The following is a 25170-nucleotide window of genomic DNA, read 5'->3' on the forward strand; positions in this document are numbered from 1 at the left end:
TGGGAGTCGTAGTCTTCCCGCTTTTCCGGATGTTTTATAAGGGTTTTTTTTTTCTTCAAGTTGTGTTTTCCTGACCTGCCTCAGAGTAAAGAAACTCAGCCCGGAGATTGGACTTAAGGTAGACTAGACGTCAGAGCATGGAGGTTTAGAACGCAGGGAAATAAAAACATAAAGGCAAATCGTTTAAAAAATATATTCAAATCAGGTGTGCATAGATATTTTTTCAAACCACCAACCTCTAATGGCATCCAGGGGGGAAAAGTGAATTTCGAGAATCTGGGGGTGGAAAATAGAATCACAGCATCTTTGGGAGAGGTTCTTTAGTTCAGTGAGACCCGTTTGCCATCTGAATACCGTGGCTTGAAGTACCCCATAAAAAACGAAATTCTGGACGTAATTACTACACCATCCTACTTGCCAACGGGTAAGTTAAAGGTTTTCTCGCCTTATGAGAAGATCACAAGTTCTTTTTGAAAAACTTAGTTTATTGAAAGATAATTAGACACAAGGAGAAACAAAAAAGGTGTTTCAAGCCACTCTTAAGTATCGATTAGTAATTAAAAATAGCAAATCTGAAATGATAAATAATTAAAAGACCAATTGCATATTGCAATTTGTTTCTTTTTTTTTTTTTTTGCGGTACACGGGCCTCTCACCGTTGTGGCCTCTTCCGTCGCGGAGCACAGGCTCCGGACGCGCAGGCCCGTGTGGGCCCAGCCACTCCGCGGCACGTGGGATCCTCCCGGACCGGGGCACGAACCCGCGTCCCCTGCACCGGCAGGCAGACCCCCAACCACTGCGCCACCAGGAAAGCCCCCCCCCTTTTTTTTTTTTGCGGTACGCGGGCCTCTCACTGTCCCATTGAGGAACACAGGCTCCGGACGCGCAGGCTTAGCGGCCATGGCTCACAGGCCTAGCCGCTCCGCGGCATGTGGGATCCTCCCGGAGCGGGGCACAAACCCGTGTCCCCTGCATCGGCAGGCGGACTCTCAACCACTGCGCCACCAGGGAAGTCCTGTTTCTATTTTTTAGCTTTATTTTTGAGGTGTAATTTATATACAGTAAGATTCACAAATCTTACATATACAGCTCAATTAATTTTTATTATGTATACACCCCCATAACCACCCAGTGCACAGTAGGGAGCAGTCCCATCGTCCCTGCATGTATTTTTAATTTTACTGAACAGGACTAGACACCTGGTAATTCTATATTTGAAATTTAGGCCAACTAATTATTAAATTATGTTTGAGGGTCTCCAGGACTCATTGTGCCCTGATAAGTATTTTAAGTATAAGCTGCCTAAACAATATCAATATATATGCCATCTATTTGTGTATATATCTATTTAGTTATTTTACAGTTTATAGTTAGCATATTTTTTGTGTCATCCTAGCGGGCAGGTACATCAATCCTTAGTCAAAGGAAAAAGGCTGTCATCTGCCTGCTTGCTTTTTTTTTTTTATATTAACAGGCAAAAAAAAAAGAAAAAAGAAAGAAAGGAATTCTAGATGAAGATTCTGTTTGCAATTATGTAGTAAGAAATAATTACTCATTAACTTGAGAGTGCCTTTATCACTTGATCATATCATTTTATGACTACATTGAAGGTAATGCTGACAATATTCTCTTCTCTGGAAACAACTTGAAATTAACACTAAAAGAACCTGAAAGCTTAGTTCAAACAAGAAATCAAATTATTTCCAGTGGAAAGTCCAAAGGAGTAGAAATATAAAAACCAAACCTTTGACTCTAACACACTTTTCTGTGGGCTTTAGTTTTCTCATATAAAAGATGAGGAAATTAGAAAATCTAACATTCCATGAACCTATGGCAAATTTGGAAACTGTAAAGACAATTCCTTTTTTTTTTTTTTTTTTGCCATGCCATGGGGCATGTAGGATCTTAGTTCCCCGATTAGGGATTGAACCCGGGCCCCCCGGCAGTGAAATCACAGAGTCCTAACCACTGGACCGCCAGGAAATTCCCAACAATTCCTTTTAGAATCTTGGAGTTCAGCACATGGAACCATCCTGCCGTGGTTCTGGATAAAGACTTGATTTCCCTTAATGTCATTATTTCATCTGTGAAGGACATTCAGATTTTTAAAAAAATTTTATTTTATATTGGAGTATAGTTGATTAACAATGTTGTGTTAGTTTCAGGTATACAGCAAAGTGATTCAGTTATACATACACGTTTCTATTCTTTTTCAAATTCTTTTCCCATTTAGCTTATTACAGAGTACTGAGCAGAGTTCCCTGTGCTATACAGTAAGTCCTTGTTGGTGACACTCAGATATTTAATTGGTATTTCTCCCTTTCATTAGGGCGTGAGATCTTTGAGCAGAGAAAGTGTTTCCTTCGTTATTCCCTGCTCCTCCAAACTGCTCAGAAAGGACAATCAATCAGGTTGCTAAAAGAAAAAAGTTAGGGGCATTTGTATGTATGTCATAGAGTCTGGTGGAGCCAACGCCCTCCTCTACCAGAATGAAGAAGCAGGTGTCACCTGATGAAGCACAGCATCTATGGTTTCCGTATCTGCTCACATTCTTGCTTTTCCTCTGCATCCCTTTTCACTCCACCCTAGACCTAAACCAGTCTCGCTCCTTGTAGAGCAAAAGTATGCAGGAAGCCGGTGAAAAACAGATTGCAAAGTATATGTAATACTTACAGTTTTCCATGTCCTCAAGGACCAAAAAGTCCCAAAGGCACAGAACAAACCCATTATAAATATTATTTATACTTACTAAATGATATATATCTTTGTTCAAACCAATGAACAATATTATAAGTTGCAGAACTTTTCAAACAACACCTGTGATTAATAACTAGTATTAACAACACAGGGAATATAGTCAATAATACTGTAATAACTTTGTATGGTGACAGATGGTAACTAGACTTATCCTGGGGATCATTTTGTAATGTATAAAATGATCAGATCACTATGTGGTACACCTGAACTAATATAATATTGTAAGTCAATTGTACTTCAATTTTAAAAATAAATAAAAGTAAAAATAAAAGGAATATTTGGAACACACAAAACCCTAGCTTTAGGCACTCAGGAAAGTGCCATAATCCATTATAGCTTTTTGACATTAACTCAAAGACCACAAAATTTTGGAGGTCAAAAACTACACCTCTAGGTTTCAGAGCAGCTTAAAGAGTAACCTACAGGTCCAGGCTTTCCCTGACCAAGCAGATCTGTTTTCTTCTGTGATATGGACTAGTCAGAACCTTCTCCCAATGCTGTAGCTAGGGTCAAGAGCACCAAGACAAGCAGACCCATTTCTTTTTCTGACTGCTCTACTTACTAGCTGTGTGACTGTGGAAGCCCTCTTAACCACACTGTGCCTCGGTTTTCTCACCTTCAAACTTAGAACAGAAGTGGCATCCATCTCAAAGAATGGTTTGAATATTCGGTGAAGTCATAGCAGATGGAAAATATTGAGAAAAATGTCTGGCATGTAGTAAGCACTAAATAAATGTTAACCATTGGTGGTGGTGATAGTGGTGGTGGTGGTGGTCATTAGTGTTTGGAGAGGGGTCAAGAGATGTTGGGGAGAAAGGAGAGGAAGCACACTGGCACATTCTGGAACAATTCAAACAGCCAAATTCAAGTCCCCTTCCCACTCCCACCCAAAGCTTGCAATGGAACCAGTCCACACACCTCATTGAGTGAAACCGTCTTTGCTGCAAATTGGCTAAAGGAGTATTCATAGAGTATTGGTTGGCTCAGCTTCTGCCAATGTTGAAAGCCATCAGAGGCGTTTACTTCATGCTTAAGGAACATTATGGAAGAAGACCAAATGGTCCCTGGAGTTAGCCAGCATGTCTGGTAAAGACAGGAGAGCCCCATAGCCTCTGCCCCATCTTTTGCTTCCTGTAATCTTTTGGATTAGATATGCTACAAAGAGCAGGAAAAGCCAGGAAACAGAGAGCATCAGTGATCCGGATTTGCCCATTAGATTTGACAACATAGTTGACCTGCCAATCAACATAGTTGATTCATTGTCATTTGCCAAGGTTAATTTCAGCAGCCAGGTTTCTTAGTCCCTGAAAAGTCATTTTCGTTCTTTTAGGGGTTTTTTTTTCAGTTTTATTGAGGTATAATTGACAAAAGGTCATCCCCATTCTTAATTGCACAAATTTCACAGAAGCTCTGTTTGAAGAGGTTTGCTTCAGTCCTTAAAGACTTACAGGGAGAAATTACCAAAAACTTGCTGAGTGAATACAGTATATGAGATTCTCTATTAATAACTCCACTCTGTAAATCTGTCTAGATTTGTGTGCAGTTTTAAAAAAAATACAGTCCTTTAAGCTTTTAACTGTGCCAGTGTGATGAAATGAAGAGATTTAGCCATGTAAATCAACCAATCAAATATTAGTTGAGCACCTATATACCTCATTCTGTCCTTGACCAGAGACTTTAGGTCAGCACTTCCCAACAGAAATATAATGCAAGACACATATATAATTTAAAATTTTCTAGTACCTGCATTTTAAAAAGTAAAGAGAAACAGGTGAGATTAATTTGGCAATATGTTATTTAACCCAATATACCTAAAATATCATTTTAACATGTAATCAATGTTTAAAAAGTATTAATAAGGTATTTTGCATTTTTTATACTGACTCTTAAAAATCCAGTGTGATTTTTATACTTACCCACATCCCAATTCAGATTGACCACATTTCAAGGGCTCGATCACCACGTGTGGCTAGTGGCTACCATATCAGACGGCACAGCCTTAGAGTATAAAAATCTATCTCTTGAAATAGCTTATGATTTAGCTTGAAATAATAGCAATAATTTATTGAACATATACTCTATGTCAGACACTATGCTAAGTACTTTACTATGTAATCTTATTTAATCTTTTCAATACCTTGTGATATGGTTATTTTTAGTCCTCATTTTACAGGTGAGGAGACTACAGCTTAAAAGATCCCAGAATCCCATACCAGTAATGGACAGAGGCAGGATTTGGCCGCAATCTATATGTCTTTATCAAATAGCATTTAAGAACAAATGAGTATGTTAAGATCCAAATGCAGAATCTAACCCAAAAGACTCAGTAGAATTTACTTAAATATGAAGCAAACAGGTTTTTTTGTTTTTTTGTTTTTTTTTTGCGGTACGCGGGCCTCTCAGTGTTGTGGCCTCTCCCGTTGCGGAGCACAGGCTCCGGACGCACAGGCTCAGTGGCCATGGCTCACAGGCCCAGCCGCTCCGCGGCATGTGGGATCTTCCCAGACCGGGGCACGAACCCGTGTCCCCTGCATCGGCAGGCGGACTCTCAACCACTGCGCCACCAGGGAAGCCCAGATATTTTATATTTTAAAATACTTTACTTGAGTTAAAAAGACAGTGGATTTTATTTTTACCTTAGTACATTATAGTTTTGCTTATTCATTTTACTGTTTAAGGTATAGAGGGACCTTTCTCTGGACATGATGGATAGTTTAAGATGGCATAGCATCACACAACATTGTAAATCAACTATACTTCAATTTAAAAAAAAGTTGGGCTAGCATCTGTATGTGTCTTGTAACATTTGTTTATTCATTCATTTAATCAGTTATGTGTGAGCTATGTATGAGACAGTAAATTAGATATTATTTATAATCAGTTTTTATTCTCTTATCCTTCAACTAAACTGTACATCATTATTTTGAAGTTTCAAAATATTTTAAATGCCTGTCTTTATTCATCCAACAGAGCTTTGAGATGCTGATATTTATTCATACTATAAATAATATTACTGGTATTTTATTGTATGCAAGATATTTAGGGGGATACGGAGATGAATAAGATGAAAAGTTTACAATCCAGTATGGAAAATAAGGCACAAACATAAATTACCATGAGAAAAGGCACATGTGTTCTAGGTGTGGTACAAGGTGCCATATGCATTAAAAATGGCAGATTTTTATGCGTATGTTTGTGAGGCACCTTGGGGTACAAGCTGCAGACATAAATTTGCACAGGAGTGATGAGGGGAAGCTAAAGAAAGGGGGTAGTATTTGATTTGAGGATCAAAAGGTGGGCAAGGGCTTCCCTGGTGGCGCAGTGGTTGAGAGTCCGCCTGCCGATGCAGGGGACACGGGTTCGTGCCCCGGTCCAGGAAGATTCCACATGCTGCAGAGCGGCTGGGCCCGTGAGCCATGGCCGCTCAGCGAGTCCGGAGCCTGTGCTCCGCAACAGGAGAGGCCACAACAGTGAGAGACCCGCGTACCGCAAAAAAAAAAAAAAAAAAAAAAAAAAAGGTGGGCAATATTTCCTCTAGGGAAATGTGGCAGCAGTGACATTCTAAGCAAAATGTAAAGACAACAATGACCAACTCCTTGGGAGAGACTGAGGTGGCTGGAATGAAGGGTCAGTGGGACAGGTGGGTGCAGGGTAGGACTGGAAGCAATCAGGTGTATCAGGCCTGACTGTAGATGACACTCACCAGCAGAGTAAGAAGACTGTGCTGGAGTTAGTAGGCAAAAGGGAGCCATGGATGGCTTTTGAGCAAAGGAGAGACAATATTAAAGTCGTGCATCAGGAAGATTAATCTAGACGGAGAATGTGTAGAAATGATTATTTTAATCAGATAAAAAGGAAGGAGGCCTGGGAAGCATATTCAAAGAAGGGACAGAAAGAAGAGGATGAGGGTGAGACATTCCATAGTAAAAATGGACAGATCTAAAAGCTATCTGGATGGAAGTGGGAATGACGGGGAGAGAGAGAGAGAAATTACATATACGTAGAATAAATACATTCTCATACACAGGCCTCACACATAGTGCCTCAGGGGCTTACAAAAAGCATATAGTTGCTAATGATCTTTATTTAGAATGAATAATTATTTTTCAGTTAAGACACAGAAAAACAAACTTAAGAGACAAGCAGGTATCCTTAAAACACCAGTAGTTGGGAGAGGAATACAACTCTGACATTTAGTTCCACAACTTTTTCTAGGACAGTATGGAAAAGGAAGGAAATTTATATTTTGTTGAATTTTAAAACAAGGTATATATAAACTGTACCTCAGTAAAGTGAAATATATATAAATTATGCCTCAAGCAAGTTTATTCTAAAAATCTAAACAAAGAAAATAAATCATAAAAGCACCATGGCTGCGTGTGGTCAGCTAGTGGGCAGGAGAAGGGCCGGTGCTCTTTGAAGCAAGCTGAGTATTCATTTTAATTGGCTCCATGCCATTTGCCTAAAAACCCACAGTTCCAGTCCACAGCATTTACAATCAGTTTGATGGACCAGAGGCCAGGGTTTGGAAAGACTGAATCTCATTGCATCCTCTACTCACTGAACATTCGACAACATAGGAGCAGAATTTGAAAGCTGTTTGTGAAGCACCCTGGAATACAAGCTTCAAAAATGGTTGTTCTGATCACTCATCTGCCTTTTACAGAAATATAGTAAGATCACCTCCTTCATGCCCCATCCCCCAGCTCATACCCACAGTTCACTTCCAGTACCTTCCTACATTCTTCTAGCTCAGTTGTGGGAATCTTTAGATAAAAAGAAATACAAGTGTTAGTTATCCTTTTTCCAGCCCTGCACTATTCTGTTGGTTTTAGGAGTGTAGGAAAACCATTAACACTCTAATTTTATATGTTAAGTACTACAATGCTCAAAACAAAAATCTCTGAGAAGGTGAGAGGTTTAGTGTTTACTTCTTTCCGAAGCCTTTCATTGGATTCTTTGATAAGCCTCCAAAAAATATCTCTGATCTGAAACCAAACCCAGATGGATATTTTTCCTGGCCTGTGTTCATCTGGTTAGCCACCTGTTTCTCTCTGTGCTAATACAGGAAGAGGATATGAGAAAATGGAAGGTGTTGGCTTGGAGCCCTAGAGGTCTGGGGAAGGTGGCTTTTAAAATAATTATCCTTTATTCACTGCCACGTTCCAATGCTACCTTCATTAACAGAAATGCAAAGTGTGCCAACAATGTTCATTAAAAATAAATGAATATCAGGGTGTATGCTACAATTGCAGAGCAGGAAGTCAACTTAGAGGTCATTTAGTCTAAAGCCTCACTTTATAATCTAGACAACTGAAGTCCAAAGAAATCCAGTTAGATTCTAAAATCAATATATTAAGTAGAGATTTTTTTAAAAGGTAAAGAATTACTCAGGAGACAACAAGACCCTGAAGGAAAGGTAGATATGAGCAAATCAAACATTTAGAATTGAACAGTATAGTTATTGAAAGAATAAATCAAGACTGGTTAAAAGACGAGACACATTGAAAAGAGAAATAGTAAACTAGAAGACAGAGCTAAGGAAATTGCCATATGCAGCAGAACGGGGAAAATGAAAAATATATAGGGAAGTTAAGGGAAATGAATGATAGAAGGAAAAGGTTCAAATATATCTAGTGGGGATTTCAGATGGAGAAGAACAAAGGAAATAATAGCTAAAATTTTTCCAACATTGATCAAAGAATCCTCAGGTTAAAAAATCACAATGAATCCTAAGCAAGGAATATTAAATTAAACCTTCACTTAGACACACTGTAATGAAACCCAGAAATATGGGGCAAATATTAAAAGCAATCCCAAAGAAAAGAGGAACATTTTAGACTGACAGCAGATTTCTCAACTTTAATAACAAAGGCCAGAAACAATGGAATAATATTTTCAAAGGTCCAAAAACAAAGAACAAAAAACCTGACAACCTAGAATTCTATAGCTTGTTAAACTATTTTTAAAATTAATTTATTTATTTATTTATTTTTGGCTGCATTGTGTCTTTGTTGCTGCACGTGGGCTTTTCTCTAGTTGCAGCAAGCAGGGGCTACTCTTCGTTGCAGTGCGCAGGCTTCTCATCGTGGTGGCTTCTCTGGTTGTGGAGCACAGGCTCTAGGTGCCTGGGCTCTAGAGCGCAGGCTCAGTAGTTATGGCTCATGGGCTTAGTTGCTCCGCAGCATTTGGGATCTTCCCAGACAAGGGCTCGAACCCGTGTACCCTGCATTGGCAGGTGGATTCTTAATCACTGCGCCACCAGGGAAGTCCCTATACCTTGTTAAACTATTACTAAAGAGGCAAAACACTTTCAGAATAACACTTTGGGCCCTTGTTGAACCGACTCTTTATTTGTCTGCTAGGACTGCCATGGCAAAATACCACTGGCTGGATGGCTTAAACAACAGAAATTTATTCTCACAGTTCTGGAGGCTGGAAGTCCCAGATCAAGATCTGGAAGGGTTTGCTTTCTGGTGAGAGCTCTATTCCTGGCTTGCACATGTCCACCTTCTTGCACATGTCCACCTTCTTGCTGAGTCCTCACATAGCCTTTCCTTTGAGCATGTGCAGAGAGAGAAAGAGCTCTCTGTCTTACACTTCTCATAAGGCCACAAGTCCTAGTGGATTAGGGCCTCACCCATATGACCTCATTTAACCATAATTATCTCCTAAAGACCCTATCTCTAAATACAGTCAAACTGGGGAGAAGGGCTTCAAGATATGAATTTTGGAGGGACACAGTTCAGCCCACAGCCAACTCCCAAAAGATGCATTTCAGGAAGAAAGAAATTGAATACAGAAGTAAGGAATGGGATGCAAAAACAACAGTGAGCAAAGAAACTAGTAAACATAAAAGTAGATCTAAAGAAGTCAATACAAATCTAAAGAAGTCAAATCTAAAAAGCAATAAGGGTACAAATGAACTTATCTACAAAATAGAAATAGAATTGCAGATGTAGGAAACAAACTTACGGTTACCAGGGGGTATTGGGGAGAGGGATAAATTGGGATATTGGGATTGACATATACACACTATTATATATAAAATAGATAACTAATAAGGACCTACTGTATAGCACAGGGAACTCTACTCAGTACTCTGTAATGGCCTATATGGGAAAAGAATCTAAAAAGACTGGGTATATGTATATGTATAACTGATTCACTTTGCTGTACACCTGAAACTAACACAACATTGTAAATCAACTATACTCCAATAAAAATTTTGAAAATAAATACATTAAAAAGCAATACTGATAATAATGACTAATTTGGAGGGGGGCAAAAACTAGATGGAAATAACTAGCATTGTCCAATAGGACCTTCTACAATGATGTAAATATTCTATATCTGCTCACTTCAGTTTGGTTGCCATTAGCCACATGTGGCTACTGAGCACTTAAAATGTGGCTATGTAACCAAGGAACTGAATTGTTAACTTTACTTAACACCAATTAATTTAAATTTAAGTAGCCACATGTAGCTAGTGGTTACCATATTATACAGCACAACTTTAGGTATAGTAAGTTGGCAAATTGCTAGCGCTGATCAAAGTTAAATATTTTAAGGTCTTTATTTATTTGGAAGGAGAATGACATTTTGAAAGCAGTTAGGTTAAAAATTTAAGTGTAAAGACTAGAAAAATTGAAATAAAATTTATCACTGCCAAAGCAATAAAAGGAAAAGAGGAATAAAGAAAACACTGTTGATACACAGAAGACAGGAAAAGAGGTGGGGAAAAAAAGAAAAGCTGGGTAAATAGAAAGCATAAGAACTATTATAGAATAAATAAGAAATGAATTGGTTTATTCTTATAATGGAATACAGAAGTTTAATCAAGAGAATGCCGAGTGAAAAAATCAGGTAGCGAAAGATACGTACAGTACCTTTTATATAAATGATCTCCTGGCCTCTCGTTTAAGCCCTCCAAGCCTTTCCCTCTTGCTTCACTGCCTTCATGGGTCCTCTTTGAGACATTCAAAAATTGAAACCTTGGGGACTTCCCTGGCCGTCAGGGTTAGGACTCCGCGCTTCCACTGCAGGGGGCTCTGTTCCATCCCTGGTCGGGGAACTAAGATCCCACATGCTGCGAAGCATGGCAAAAAAAAAAGTTGAAACCTTGAAGCCTTTTCTTCCTCCAACCCTAAGCAGGGACACTCAAACTAACTTCTGGGGGAGCTTTGTCAGGAAAACAAGGGAGACAGACTAAGGACTAAGTCTGGAAATGGGAACTTTCTGGGGGGCCCCAGAAGCACCACAGAATCCTGCACCTGACTTGTCTTACTGTGGGAGCCATGGCAGGGAGCCACGGTCAAGAGGCTAGCAGAAAAGGATGTGGCAGTTCCTGACACCTAGGGTTCATGCTCTTCCTCCCCTGTGTCCCCACTTGAAGTGTGGAGCCCCCAACAGCCTTCTCACACCCAGCCTTGGCCTTCCAAAGACTGCCCTGTTCTTCGTAACAGCCCTCTCTTTTCAAGAGGAGTCAGCTGGTGCTTACAGCTGTGGGAGGCATCTTAGCAGAGACAGCATTCTGGCCCAGCAAGATATTTCTGTCAGCTGTGCTGCGGGAACTGATCTGTTCTGTTTGATTTCCATTGAAGGGACTTTCCAACAAAGGTGTTTGTGCAAACGGTATGATGGAGGGTGACTGGCCCCACCTGCTTCCTCATTGGCCAGCCAGCAATTGACCAATTTTAGCCTGGCTTCTGCCTGCACTAGGCTGTGTCCCTAAAGGGGACCCCAGCCCCTTGCGGTCTTTGCTCAAGAAAATACAGTGCTGCCAAACCACAAGATATATTTAGTCCCAACCTACATTGCCAAACTGTTTTCAGTTATTTTCCATCTTCTGTAATTTTCCATTTCCCCATAGCCCCCTTTTTAGCTCCCACAGTTTTCCCTAGCCTCTTTTTGTTCCTCACTTTCACTTCCCTATAGCTGCATTTAGTTACCTCTGTTCTCCCTTTTAAAACTTCAGCCACCTTTGTCTTAGTTGGAGTTGAGCCCAGTTTATTTTGGGTCTCGCTTCCCTACTGCAGTAGTCTGAATAAAATCTGTCTTATGCCTTCAACAAGTGTCTGGTGCTGTTTCTCTTTAACAGGGCCAGTCCAGGACTTCCACTGATGGCTTCAGCCCTCACACCCCCAGGCCAGGAGCCAGCAGGATATCCCAGGCACCACAGCAGGATCCATCTGGGGTCCACTGGGCCCCAGCAGAGAGCTGACACCTGCTTGCCATCATGGAGGAGCCTGCCATTAAGAGGCGCCTGAAGATGATTCAACTCAACACTTCAGTCTATGAAGATGTGGCCGGGTGTCTTCCAGTGCAGGAATATGTCTCGTATACATACCACTGTCGTATCAAGTTCAAGGCCCTCAGGGTGTCTACAAGAAGGCCCACATGGCTATTCTGTGCTCTGGGCCAGCCCCTCAGGACTGCCCCTTCCATGAAGAGATGGATTGGGTGCTGCAGATCAAGAGACGGATTGGGTGCACCAGCCCAGCCAACCTCAGGGAGCAGACCCGGCCATGGGATCTTGACCACCACAACCAGCTGACCCAGGGAAGAAAAAAAAAAGTCATTAGCAGAAAGATGGGCCAGAAGGGTGCTCTCCTCAGCAGCAGCAGCAGCAGAGGCACCAGAACCAGAGGTGGAAGATGGAGACAGAGCATCATTTTAAGCTAGAAATGGAAGTGTTGGAGCTGCCCAGTGACCTCCGGCTTGAAAGCCTGGCTGGTACCCGGACCAGCAAGACAACCGAGATGGAGATTAGCCAGGACACCTAAGAAACTGGGCCAGGTAAGTGGCCAAATGTGTTCTACCAAAGCCCTAATGCCATGGGACTGGGTGGAGAGGGAAGTCACAAGTGATAAAACCCAGGATGAGATCCCCTCAAAGGACCTGGAGCTCCTGAAAATTTAAGAAAGCATGGTTTCACTGTTGGTGTTGGAGCCTGCATATTAAAGCTGGAAAGGACACTGGGAGACCACCTTTGACTCTTACATTTTACAGATGAGAAAACTAAGCCAGGGGAAAGTAATTTGCAGAAGGTGACAGACACTACAAGTTAATGCTAAGGCTGACACTAGAACCCCAGCACAGTGATCCTTGCACCGGCTTATAACTGACTCTTGCTTTCAATGTACTTTATAATGGGGCATCATGGTAATCTCTTCCAGTCTTAAAACTGGGGCTTGGAAAAAATGGGATAAGGAGAACAGCTAGTATTTCTCTCTCTCCTCCAACAGAAGTCCAGAAGGGACCAGCCTCCAGACAGAAACCAGCCTCAGAGAGAAACTTCGTCATCAGCTCCTGGGGTGTCTACAGTGCCTCCTAGAGCACAGGTAGGCCAAGTGCGCCAGCTCCAGCCCAGAGCCTGACCCTCAGGTGCCACCTGACTGTTGTTGCCATGATTGCCACTGATGTGGCAGCGAACAGTTGCCTAGCCAGTGAACTGGCCTGGGAATCAGCTGCCCGGCTGCAGGGCCACTGAGACCAGCACAATTCCCACATGGCCGTGCTGGTCCAGATGGTCCACCTACACCCAGCCCCAGGAGGCAGTAGCCATTCTTCAGGACAGAATGGGCTGAGGGTGACAACTAACTGCCTGAACCTACACTGGAACATTCCCTCTTTTCTTTTTTTCTTGAAAGAAATAATTTTTATTTATTTTTGGCTGCGTCGGGTCTTCGTTGCTGCACGCGGGCTTTCTCTAGTTGTGGCGAGCAGGGGCTACTCTTCGTTGCGGTGCACGGGCTTCTCATTGCAGTGGCTTCTCTTGTTGCCGAGCACAGGCTCTAGGCCTGTGGGCTTCCGTAGTTGTGGCGTGCGGGCTCAGTAGTTGTGACATGCAGGCTCTAGAGCACAGGCTCAGTAGTTGTGGTGCATGGGCTTAGTTGCTCTGCACATGTGGGATCTTCCCGGACTGTGGATCGATCCCATGTCCTCTGCATTGGCAGGTGGATTCTTATCCACTGCGCCACCAGGGAAGTCCAGAACATTCTTAATTGTGTGATATTATGGTAAGCATTTTGTGTATGAATTTTTTTAGTCTTTGTAAGCATAGATACTGCCTATTTTAGGCCTTAAGGTCTCAAAGCATCCTTGGTGTCTTATTTAGGGTGATATAGTAAAGAGAGTAGAATACACAGATAACTCATAATGCTCACCTCCAACTACTAATCCATGGGGATAGGTGTTTTAGTGGATATTTTCAAACTCCTTGAAGGGAAGACAGTTACCTGTGATGCTCTCTCACCAAATGATGGTAAAGCCATGGGAGAGTTTCTCTCTTTCTGTGCCTTTGACCGTCTCAACCTCTGCTCCATTGTTCAACTTTCCCCTCAGCCCAGGCCTCACTGAGATCATACCCAGACCTCTAGGTAGGCACCTGCCTTCTGTGGTTCCAGAAGGTTGAGAATGGCGGGGACAGGAGAAGGAGGGCCCCTACCCTCTTCCCTTCTACTGCCACCCAGCTCTACCCAGGAACTGGGACTGACTCTGATCATCAGCCAAACTCCCTGAGGCTCCAGAGAACGCTGCTGGGTCTACAGTGAGCAAGCATAGTGACGATATTTTCGCACGGGAAGTGGAGCGGTGCCGGAGCTCCCTGATCTCAGTGGGGCTCGCTCATGTTACAGAGAGAGAAGTCGAGGCCTGGAGAGATTCCAGGACCTTGGGGTCCTAGGAGATGGATGGACTTCCCAGTTCAGAACTTGTCCAAGTTTAGGGTCAACCCAAAGCTTACCTTAATCTCAACAGACCCCCAAGTACTACGTTCCCAGCAGTATTCTCTCGGCAGAGTGTGGCTGCAAGTGAAACGTGGGCCTGAGGTGTGCTTTTACTCTCCCGATCCAAGCTTTGAGTGCCACCCCTCCCCACTGGTCACTGATTCCAGCTGCTTAGGGTTCTGGGGCCCCAAGACCAGCCTTCTTCTCACCTTAAGCCTGAAACAGCTCAGGCCTAGGCTTGTTCCTCTTCCTTCTGACCCCCAGATTAGTAAATAAACACCTGCCGCATCTCAGCAGTGTCCCCTAAGCAAAACAAAGGCTTCCTTCTCTGCCTTATTTTCATCGTTAATATTAAAAACCATACCACCACCGCTCCCGACCGATAAACCTTAAAGGAGGTAAAAAGAGTAAGAAAACTCTTTTTAAATTACACTTTTTAACTCCGAGAGCTTTCTCACTGTGGTATAGTCTTCACCCTGTAATCCTCCCCACACCCCACTACCCACTTTCCCACCCTCCCTCCACACACACCCACCCTCCGGTGAGGTTTTTCACTTCTAGGACGTTGTGTGAGGGAAGGAGAGGAAACTGGAAAAGGGGAGGGGCACACGGTAAACACAGCAAAATCAAATTACAGCTGGGTCTGGGGATTGTCCAGCTCCATTTCTAAAGATGGGGAAGCCAAGGCTCCTGTCCAGCTCTTCAGACCTCCAGCCCGCGGTTTGCCTCTTAACTCTTGCAGCTCAGCATCAACTGGGTGGGCGACAGTGGGCTGGGAGGAGGGCTGAGAGGGGCAGAGGAAAGGTTCTTGCCTTCTGAAAACTGCAGGAAAGGGCAGGGCAGCGGCAGAAACTACCTCTCCCCGTAATCCCTCAGGTTAACCCAGCGTGGAGAACAGACAGCCCCATCATCCAATGAGCTACTGGCCTTCAGTCCTAGGACCAGCACGACATAAAGAATTACTGAAAGGGGCTTCCCTGGTGGCGCAGTGGTTGAGAGTCCGCCTGCCGATGCAGGGGACACGGGTTCGTGACCCAGTCCGGGAAGATCCCACATGCCGCGGAGTGGCTGGGCCCGTGAGCCATGGCCGCTGAGCCTGTGCGTCCAGAGCCTGTGCTCCGCAGCGGGAGAGGCCACAGCAGTGAGGGGCCTGCGTACTGCAAAAAAAAAAAAAAGAATTACTGAAAGGCACTGACAGCTGTTCAGATAGTTCTTTTACATGTGCTTCCAGTAGCCCCAGCACACATCGGGACCTCTCCATGACCTCCTCTAGGTCAAGCCACCTTTTCTGGAGGTGCCAAAAGGTAGCACGGATGGCAACCCCGACGCCATGGAAGGCACACCAAGCCCTAGATCTACCCACACGGTCAGAGGCACCGGGGAAGCCAGCCAGTATGGTCCAACAGCTGCTTTCTGCGGCACAGAGAGAGGCAATTTCACGTGGGCGGGCTCCATTTGAAGCTGGGGGGCCAGCTTTTTGCAGATGCAGTAAAATGTCTCCTGAGACATTCGGAAGGCTTGCTTCCATCTGTGGGACTTAGTCTACACACTCAGAGGTCCTGCCAAAGATGAGGCAGTGTGGAGAGAGCCCTGGTCCTGGGGGCTCTTCTTCCAAGGAGGCAGGATACAGTGGCTCTATAAGCAGGGCGTGGATGACCACAGATGGAGGATGGCTTGATTCAGTTGGGTCAGAGCAGCCACCTGTCAGCCTCCCCACTGTCAGCCATAGTGTGGCAGCCATGCGGCCACTCCCCAGCTGGATCACCGAGTGTGCTTGGGAGTTGTGGGCATCACTGAGCTGAGCTGAGCAGCGGTGTGTGGGTGTGTATGCTTTTCCTCATGATGGTCAGTGACATTCTTCTCCCCCAGGTGGGTGTGGGCACCAGGAAGCTCAAGGCTGAGTTAGCTGATGAATATCAGGCCTGCCGTTATGAACCGGCTAAGGGTGTGAATGTAACTACATCTGTGTAAACCACACATCTGCATCCTCTGCCCATTTTCTTACAGACTCAGCAATACAAGAGCCAGGATAAAATGGCTCGGAGGAAATAAAACTAGGTTCTTAGTGGGGATTTCAGACTGTCTTCTTTTCTTCACAGACAGACTTCCTCTCCTTAATGACTCCTTGTAAAGGACTTTAAATTTCACCAGGCCTTCTGACTCTCTTCTCCAAGCAAACACACTGGTGAAATTCTATGGAAAGTCCCCTCCCACCCACTAAAATCAAAGAGTGCCCTGGAAAACCAGACTATTTCACAGGTTTTACTTGCCCTGATCATGCAGTGTTCCCACAAGGAAACACATGAAAAGATAGTACTTTTTTGGACAAAAAGACAAGATCATTTTCAATCTCAGGTTCCTGGCTTTTAGTTAAAATTTTAACTCTGGATTTTGACTTCATTATTATGAAGAAGGGCCTGCTTCACAGGAATGCAGAAAAAGGACAGATGAATTATTCCTTAGAGCTTTCAGGATGAACAACCACAAGGAAGAACAGACTTTAATATTAGCACTGGCTATTTCTAGATCTGAGAGTTCTGGCATTGCCAACTCACATGGAATGCCCTTATGAGCTCCTAGAGCTGGAGCTAAGAGGCTGCAAAGGACTTCTGCTCACACCACTGCAGTGCCTTTCCTGATGCTTTTCCTCCTAATGAAAATCGACTTCCATAATATTATGTGTCCTTTAGGCTGCTCTTTCTCTAAGAGCTAGTGTCCATCTTAGACAGGAGTAGGAGTCAGAAGATGATGCATTTGTATCCTAGCTCTATAGGCTGTGTGATCTTAGGAAAGTTACCATCCCTGTCTGTTTTTCAAGTGAAAACAAATAGGTTAACTCACTTAACCCTAAAGTTCCTTGCTGCGCTAACATCCTCAGGTTCGTTTCGAAGTCCAGATCCCACACAATGTCCGCTGAGAAGGTGGCTGAAACTCTACATCTCAGAGCTTGTCTCCAGGTAGTTTAATAAATATAATGTGGTAAACATGATTAACTGAACAGTGCATTCCACGAATATTTATTGAGCCTTATTATGTTTAAGGAATTACAATGGGCACAGAAGATAAAGTGAAATAGCCATCATAGATACTAAATTTCATGTTGGTTATTGAATCAGCAGCTTGGAGAAGGAATATGCAGTATTTAGTCATCCTCTTCTATGTAGCTGTTTGTAACTGAAAAGTCTGCTTGCTGTTAATTTTTGACTTGGGCAGGACTGAATATTCTGGCACTTAAGTCTTTAATGATTTAGATGATTCCTTTTATGGAGTAATTAAACATATTTCATAAAACTCTGTCTGGGGAAGAGTTTATTGGTCACTGTCACAACCTTGGGGCTGACTGTAGTCTCACTGTAATAGCATATTCCCTGCCCAACTGTCAGGAAAAATACTCTCACTAAACTTTTGGCATCTTCCACTTGGAAATGACAAAGTAGCTAACCCCCACTGATCAAGAGGAAACGTGAGTTTCTCTTCCGCTTTCTTTGCCTTATGATTTCCTTTGGTGTGAGACGTCTTCATGACCCGTCTTCCGCAATACCTCCTCCTAACGTGTTCACAACTCCGGGCTTCCTCCTTAGATACTACTAACACCTTACTATCCTAGATGTCAGGGCTTTTCACAAGTCATTTAAACTTCCTCTGAGCAGTCCCAGACTGATCTCACTAGACCCTATAAGAAGAGATGGAGGTGAAGGGGAGTTTCCAGCTAATTTTCTCCCCATCCCATTGCCTACATACGAAGCAAGTGCTTCTGCTGCTAATAAGCTGCTTTCTACTAATTGGTTGAAGAAAAGAGAAAGGAAAACGAAGGTTCCTACCTGGCCCCGCCCCACACCTTAAAAAAAAAATGGATGAAGACGGTTCAAGAACTTTATTATCCCATTTAGGTTCGAAACTTCTCTCACAGAAGCTGGTCCCCAGATCCCTTTCTCAAATCCCTCCGTTCTGCCAAAGGTTTCCTCTCCCTCCCCGTACCGCGCCGCCCACAGTTTCTAAAGGAAAAGGTGTTTTGTTAAACTTGAAAACCTGCACTACGTCTTTGCAATGCAGGTGCCACCGATGAACAGAAAAGACTGACCTAAAATGCCTCGCTTTCCCTCCTCCCTGGTTCACCTCGAGAGGGACTTATGTTCACCGAACTTGAACTTCAGGCTCCAAGTGGAGGCAGGTAAGAACCCGCGGTCCTCGCCCCGCCCACAGCGCCCCCATCCCCAAGGCACTGGAAGCCGGTGGTCCTCGAAGTGTCCACCCGCAGCCCGCACCTACCCTGCAGCCCAGACTGCCCACCAACCCGCTCCTCCTACCCCCGCCCCCCCACCCCCGCCCCTCCTCCTACCCCCGCCCCCCCACCCCCGCCCCTCCTCCTACCCCCGCCCCCCCACCCCCGCTCCTCCTCCTACCCCCGCCCCCCACCCCCGCTCCTCCTCCTACCCCCGCCCCCCCACCCCCGCTCCTCCTCCTACCCCGCCCCCCCACCCCCGCTCCTCCCCCTACCCCCGCCCCCCACCCCCGCTCCTCCCCCTACCCCCGCCCCCACCCCGCTCCTCCCCCACCCCCGCCCCCAGCCCCCCACCCCGCGCTCCTCCTCCTACCCCCGCCCCCAACCCCCGCTCCTCCTCCTCCTCCCGCCCCCCAGCCCCCCACCCCGCGCTCCTCCTCCTCCTCCCGCCCCCTCCCGCCCCCCCGCTCCTCCTCCTCCAGCCTCCTTCCCGCCTCCTCCCCGCCCCCCAACCCCCGCCGCACTATCTCCGACCCTCCTCAGGTTCTCTTCTCTCCCTCCCTCTCGTTCGTTCTTCGTTTCCCTCCTCCTCCCTTCCTCCAGGCCTACCTGAGTCACTTTTTTAAAGTACCTTTTTTTCTTTTTTTAATTTCCAGTTAACGGGAAGGTTTCAAAAGGAGTCAGAGGAATCCCCTCCTGCCGTTTACCTAAATTCGCCAATTGTCTCCTTTTGCCCCGTTTGCCGGCCTTTACCCTCAGTAGGAGGGGCCCTCTCTCCCCCACCAGGCCACCCGGAGGTCTGTCCCGGCCACCCACTGAGGGCCCTGCAATTCCAGGGATGGGAAGTTGACTTTGACGTTAAAGAAGTTAAAGAACTGCAAAACCCTCCTCAGGAGGGAACAGATTTCTTCCAGTACCTTCTTAGACCCCGAAACCCTGGGCCGCTGACTTTGCCGCTCTTCACACTTGAAGTGAGTTTATCAGCTTTTCTCCAGTCAGACTCAGCTGAAAGCAGATCCTCGCGCAAAGAAGAGTTGATCCTCAGAGACAGGTCCAGGGCGAGGGTGTCGCCTGGCAGGGACCACCTGAATTGGATTCTGCAGTTTGGGAACTTGGCGCTCACCAAGGGAAAGCTAGAATGAAAAAAGTAGAGAACAGGGAGAGAAGAGAGAAAGAAATAAGTTCTCCAAGGAAAGAACAAAGACCTAAACAAAACAAAACCTACACGTCTGGCTTCCCACTTCCTCTCTTTGCAGTAAACGCTTCCCTGAGCGACTACAAAACAAAATTCACGTAAGTGGTAGTCCTTGGTGCAAGAAGTCAGCCACCAGGGGACGTAGACTGTTGGAGAAACATAGGCTTAAATTCACCCTGTAACGACAAAATTACTCAGGCTTTGTCAGCGCTGTTCTAGTTCTGTTGCTTCTACAACCAGCTGTGTGGCTTCCAGAATCCAGTGTAGACGACTGGGAGGCTGTCTGCACCTGGGACGTTGAACAGTCTCAGAGTCCAGGCTCATGGGCCGGTGGGCTCAGCCTGAAACCGCACACCTCGGATGGGACTCGAACCCACAGTCTTCCAACTGAAACCACACAACTTGTCTCAGGACTTAATGAAGCTCAGGTTCTTCAAGTCTCGGCACAGAAGGAATTCAGTGAGAGGCAAAGTGATAGGTAAGAAATAGATTTATTAATAACCTTTGTAAAGAGGTTTCAGGAAAATAGGGTGCAAGAGGATGGTCATGGCCCAGGTCTCAGATGAGTCCCTGGGACAGGCTGTCAAGTGAGGTCCTTGGCTTCAGGCAGGAAAGAATTCAAGAGCAGAGCCATAGTAAAGTGAAAGCAGAGATGCACATTCTATAGACAGAATGTGGTCCTTCTCAGAAGGCGAGAGCGACCCCAAAGAAATACGGGATAGTTAGTTTTTATGGGCTGGGTAATTTCATAGGCTAATGAGTAGGAGAATTATTCTAACTATTTGGGAGGGAGAGGTAGAGATTTCTAAGAACTGGGTCACCACCCCCTTTTTGGCCTTTTATGGTTGGCCTCAGAACCATCATGGTGCCTGTGGGTGTGTCATTTAGCATGTTAATATATTACGAGTGTATAATGAGGCTCGAGGTCTACTGGAAGTTGAATCTTGCCGCCATCTTGGGCCTAATGGGTTCTAACCAGTTTATGTCATATCCTCAATGGCTATGTCATTCTTTTAAAGGTTGTGTCCTGCCCCCTTCCCTCCTGTCTCCAACATGCCTGTAGACTTGTTTTCTTTTAATTTTTAAAAATTAGTTGCTAACCTTAAAATATTAGATTTCTTATAAAAATCTAGATTTTCAGCTTTGGGGGGAAAGAAAGATTCATTCTTTCCATCAACACTGGACCTTTATTCCCCACCTATTAGCAAAAGACAGTTATTAGATACGTTAGATGCGGTCCTTACTGCATCTGCAGCCAGATGCACACGTTGCTTCCTGCCAGGTCTCTGCGAGCATTTGAGTGTGGGCCTCTGCCCTACTCCTCCGCTCCCTGGGAACACTCCTCCCCAGAAGCCTGACCCTCATCTTCTGCACTTAGCCTACTCTCATACCTCCCAGGGACTCTTTGGTACCTTGACCTGCCTCTCCCAAGTCATGAGAAAATATTTTGGGAAGCCAGGTTGAAGCCATCAGTAGCTATAAAATGTATGGAAACTGAGTGATGAGAAAAGGAAGTGAATATGGTCATAGACAGTTAAACAAATTTTACTTCATCAACACAGACGAAAAGGAGTTGATAAAAGACTATCAGAAGACATATGAGAGGATATGGTTGTGATTAACATTGGTATCCTGTGCTTCATTCTTTCCCTCTTCTAGTCCCATGACTTTTAATAGTTTATTGAAAATAATAATAATAATTACAGCTCTATTTATTGAATATTTACCATACACAAGGAACAGTGAGTTTAGTACTGTTAATATCCCCATTTTGTGGATGAGGAAGCTGATGCCTAGAGAGGTCAAGTTCCTTTCATATGTCACAAAGCTAGTGAGCACTGGTGGAGCTGGGATTTGAATCCGGGGTGTGATTCCAGATTGGGAGCTCTGGTGTCTGTGCCTTGGAACATCCTGAGGTCAGGGAACTGAGTCTGCCTTCTTGTATCTCTCCAGAGAGATATAGATGCACAGAAACTATTAAATGATAGGAAGTAAGGAAAGGAGAAATGGGGGTGGGGGGAGAGAAAAGGAGAAAGAAAGAAAAGAAAAATGGTGGTGAGAGGGATAGAGTTACCTTTAGGAATATGTAAAGCTGCCCTCATTCTGACTGATTACCTGGTAAATACCTACTCTTATTTCCAGTCCTAATCTCAGTGGTTCCTCCTCTGTGAATCCTTTTCTGACTCAGATGTTAAGTGGCTGCAGCACTGCACCTAGTTCATGCCTCCATTGTTGCACTTTTCATGATTACTGCAATTTTACATACCTGTGTTGACTGAAGAAAATCACAACCTAAGAGTTTCAAGTTAAGTTTTATTCAGGGACCTGACTGAGGACTATAGCCTGGGAGACAGCCTCTCAGATACTCTGAGGATCTGCTCCAAAGATGTGAGGGAGGAGCCTGGATATATAGTTTTTGTTGAAAAAAAAAAAAAAAAAGAGCATCAAAAGATCACTGCTAAATACAAAAAACCCAGAAATCTCAAATTAATGATTTCAGTGCTTTTCTACATATGGGAAGACGCAAGAGTCTGGGCTCATTGAAATTATTCCTTTGATATTCATCTTAACTTTGTAGGGCCAGTATCCTGTTTTTCTCCATGCTGAATTCCCCAAAGGACACACCATCAGGGTCAGCTGCAGTGGCTGATGGCTTGACTGTGGGCAACATTCATTGTTTACTGGAATGGCAGGCAACATTCCCTTTCCACACCTCTCTCCCATGCTAGGCTCTGAGCTCTTTGAAGGTAGGGTCTCTCTGGCTGCTGCCTAGTACTTAGTATGGGCACAAAATCTGTAAATCAATGAATGGCCTTTTATGAGGCATGATCACATATTAACAAATAATACCCTTCTATCCTCTTACTACTCAGCACCTGCTTTTTGTATGGTTTGAAGTGAAATTTAGGAGGCCTACAGAGGAGTAATGATGATCGCCTCCATTTTATATTTGTGCATTCTGAACCCACGAAGTCAAGAGAGAATAGGAAGGAAAAATAGGAAGAGGGTTGCAAGACCAAGGAAGCTTCAAAGCTGTATATGCCACAACTTCTACAGGCAGCCTGTTTATTCATTCCACAACTATTAAGCACCTACTGTGTGGTGGTGCTGTGCTTGGCAGTCAGATACAGCTGTAAGCAAAACAGTCAAGATTTCTTTTCTCATAAAGCATAAATGCTAGTGGGGGGGAAAGAAATAATAAACAAGTAATTAAACACATACATAAGATTTTTTTAAAATAGTAGGTTCTATGAAAGAAATAAAGCAGGGAGGTGGAGCAGAGTGAGCAGGCTGGGCACTCTAGGATGGGTGATCAGGGAAACCTCCCCTGTGGAGGTGACCTTTAAGCTGAGACCTGAATAATGAGATGGAGCCAGACCTGAGTATCTGTGGAGAAGAGTGTTTTGTGCAAAGGGAACAGCAAGTGCAAAAACACTGATTAGCAGGTATACTATTTTTATTTTTATTTTTGGGGGCCACACCACGTGGCTTGCAAGATCTTAGTTCCCCGACCAGGGATTGAAGCCGGACCATGGCATTGAAAGCACCAAGTCCTAACCACTGGACCAACAGGGAATTCCCTGTTTTTAAATACAAGCAGTATGATCCCTGATATTCAGGCCATTTATAATGTGGCTATGCATCTTATCTAACTAACCTGGTTATCTCTTCTCTCATTAGCCACCCCTCCCTTTAAAAGACCTAGTGCCCTCCCCCACATCCAAAATTCATCCATGTCTCTGATTTTTTTTTTTTTGCTCTTCTTTCTTCTGAAATATTCTTTTCTCTCCTTTGTCCTTCAAGGCTTACTTAAAATTTCATCTCCTCCATTAAAAATTATTTTTCACATGGAGCTGTTCAGTACCTTGACTGCAGTGGTGGATAGGCAATACTGCATGGGTGATAAAATTGTATAGATTTTAATACACACACACACACACACACACACACACACAAATGAGTACAAGTAAAACTGGGGAAATCAAAATCAGATCAGCGGTGTCAATAACCTGATTGTAAAATAGTACTATAATTTTGTAAAATATAACTACTGGGGGAAATTGGACAGTGTACAGAGGAGCTCTCTGTTTTATTTCTTACAACTGCATGTAAATCTACAATTGTCTCAATTTTTTAAAGTAGATAACCAAAAAAATTATATTTTTCCTGGAAATGAGGAAATTTTAAATTCTTTATTAATTTGAAAAAAAATAGATTTTCAATTTGCTATGAATCCATGTCCTCCAGTCTACACATTTCTAACTTGCTGATTATAATAAGCAAAAGGCATTGTCTAAATAAAAACATACCAGTCTTTTACCCTATCAAAAAACCATTCCAGGGCCTCCCTGGTGGCGCAGTGGTTGAGAGTCCGCCTGCCGATGCAGGGGAAATGGGTTCGTGCCCCGGTCTGGGAGGATCCCATATGCCGCGGAGCGGCTGGGCCCGTGAGCCATGGCCGCTGGGCCTGTGCGTCCGGAGCCTGTGCTCCGCAACGGGAGAGGCCACAACAGTGAGAGGCCCGCATACCGCAAAAAAAAAAAAAAAAAAAAAAAACCATTCCAGCAAGATTCATCTGGAATAATATCTTCTCAGGGAAAACTTGCTGGCACCTAGTAATGATTTCCTTCCCCCTTTTGATGTTCACATATTGCCCTTCAAGAACTTTGGCCAGGACTGGCTCCTACAGTCTGAAGAATCAACTTTCTTCCCCTTCTCCCAAACTGGAACAGTGTGTACCCATCAACAGTCCTCTGGCACCCCTCCCTGGCTCCATAGTCCCTGGAAACCTGCCAACAATCTTCTCATATATAAATTCCATTGGTACCCCAGCTGGAATTGGTCCAAGCTTGGAGACAGCTCATTTAAAGGCAGGCATGCATTCCCTTACAATATCCCATTCATTTCATGCTTCAGTATCTTCCTACTGATATCTGTATGATGTGTATCCAACGTCACAAAAGTTAGAGCAGGTAAGCTGGTGTTCTGAGGTGGGAGCCAGGAGGTGCTGGATGCAAACCCATATCCTGTCATTTTCTAGCAATACGATCTTGGGCTAAGTGATCCAATTCTCTGAGCTTCAGTTTGCCCATCTGTAAAATAGAACTAATAATAGCTGCTATTATTATTAGGTTGTCAGATAACAGTGAAGAATGAATGAGAAAGTATTTGTAAGAATGGATAGCAACAACAAAGCAGACGAGGTGAATATATCTGCTTCCTCATCGATGTGTGAATTTATGTGAATTCATGGGACTTCAGAGTTG

The 25170-nt window shown here is 44.1% G+C and overlaps 1 pseudogene across 1 annotated transcript; it reads left to right on the plus strand.

The window, feature by feature from the left end:
* The first annotated feature begins 94 nt into the window (after window positions 1-94).
* On the plus strand, window positions 95-16457 carry LOC309813815 (annotated as a pseudogene). The gene is made up of 5 exons: window positions 95-118; window positions 11858-12436; window positions 13188-13348; window positions 15760-15852; window positions 16356-16457. The product of its transcript is annotated as an uncharacterized misc_RNA (transcript).
* Window positions 16458-25170: the final 8713 nt, after the last annotated feature.

The sequence above is a fragment of the Mesoplodon mirus genome (genome assembly GCF_964341445.2).
Source record: "Mesoplodon mirus genome assembly, chromosome: 12".
NCBI lineage: Eukaryota > Metazoa > Chordata > Mammalia > Artiodactyla > Ziphiidae > Mesoplodon > Mesoplodon mirus.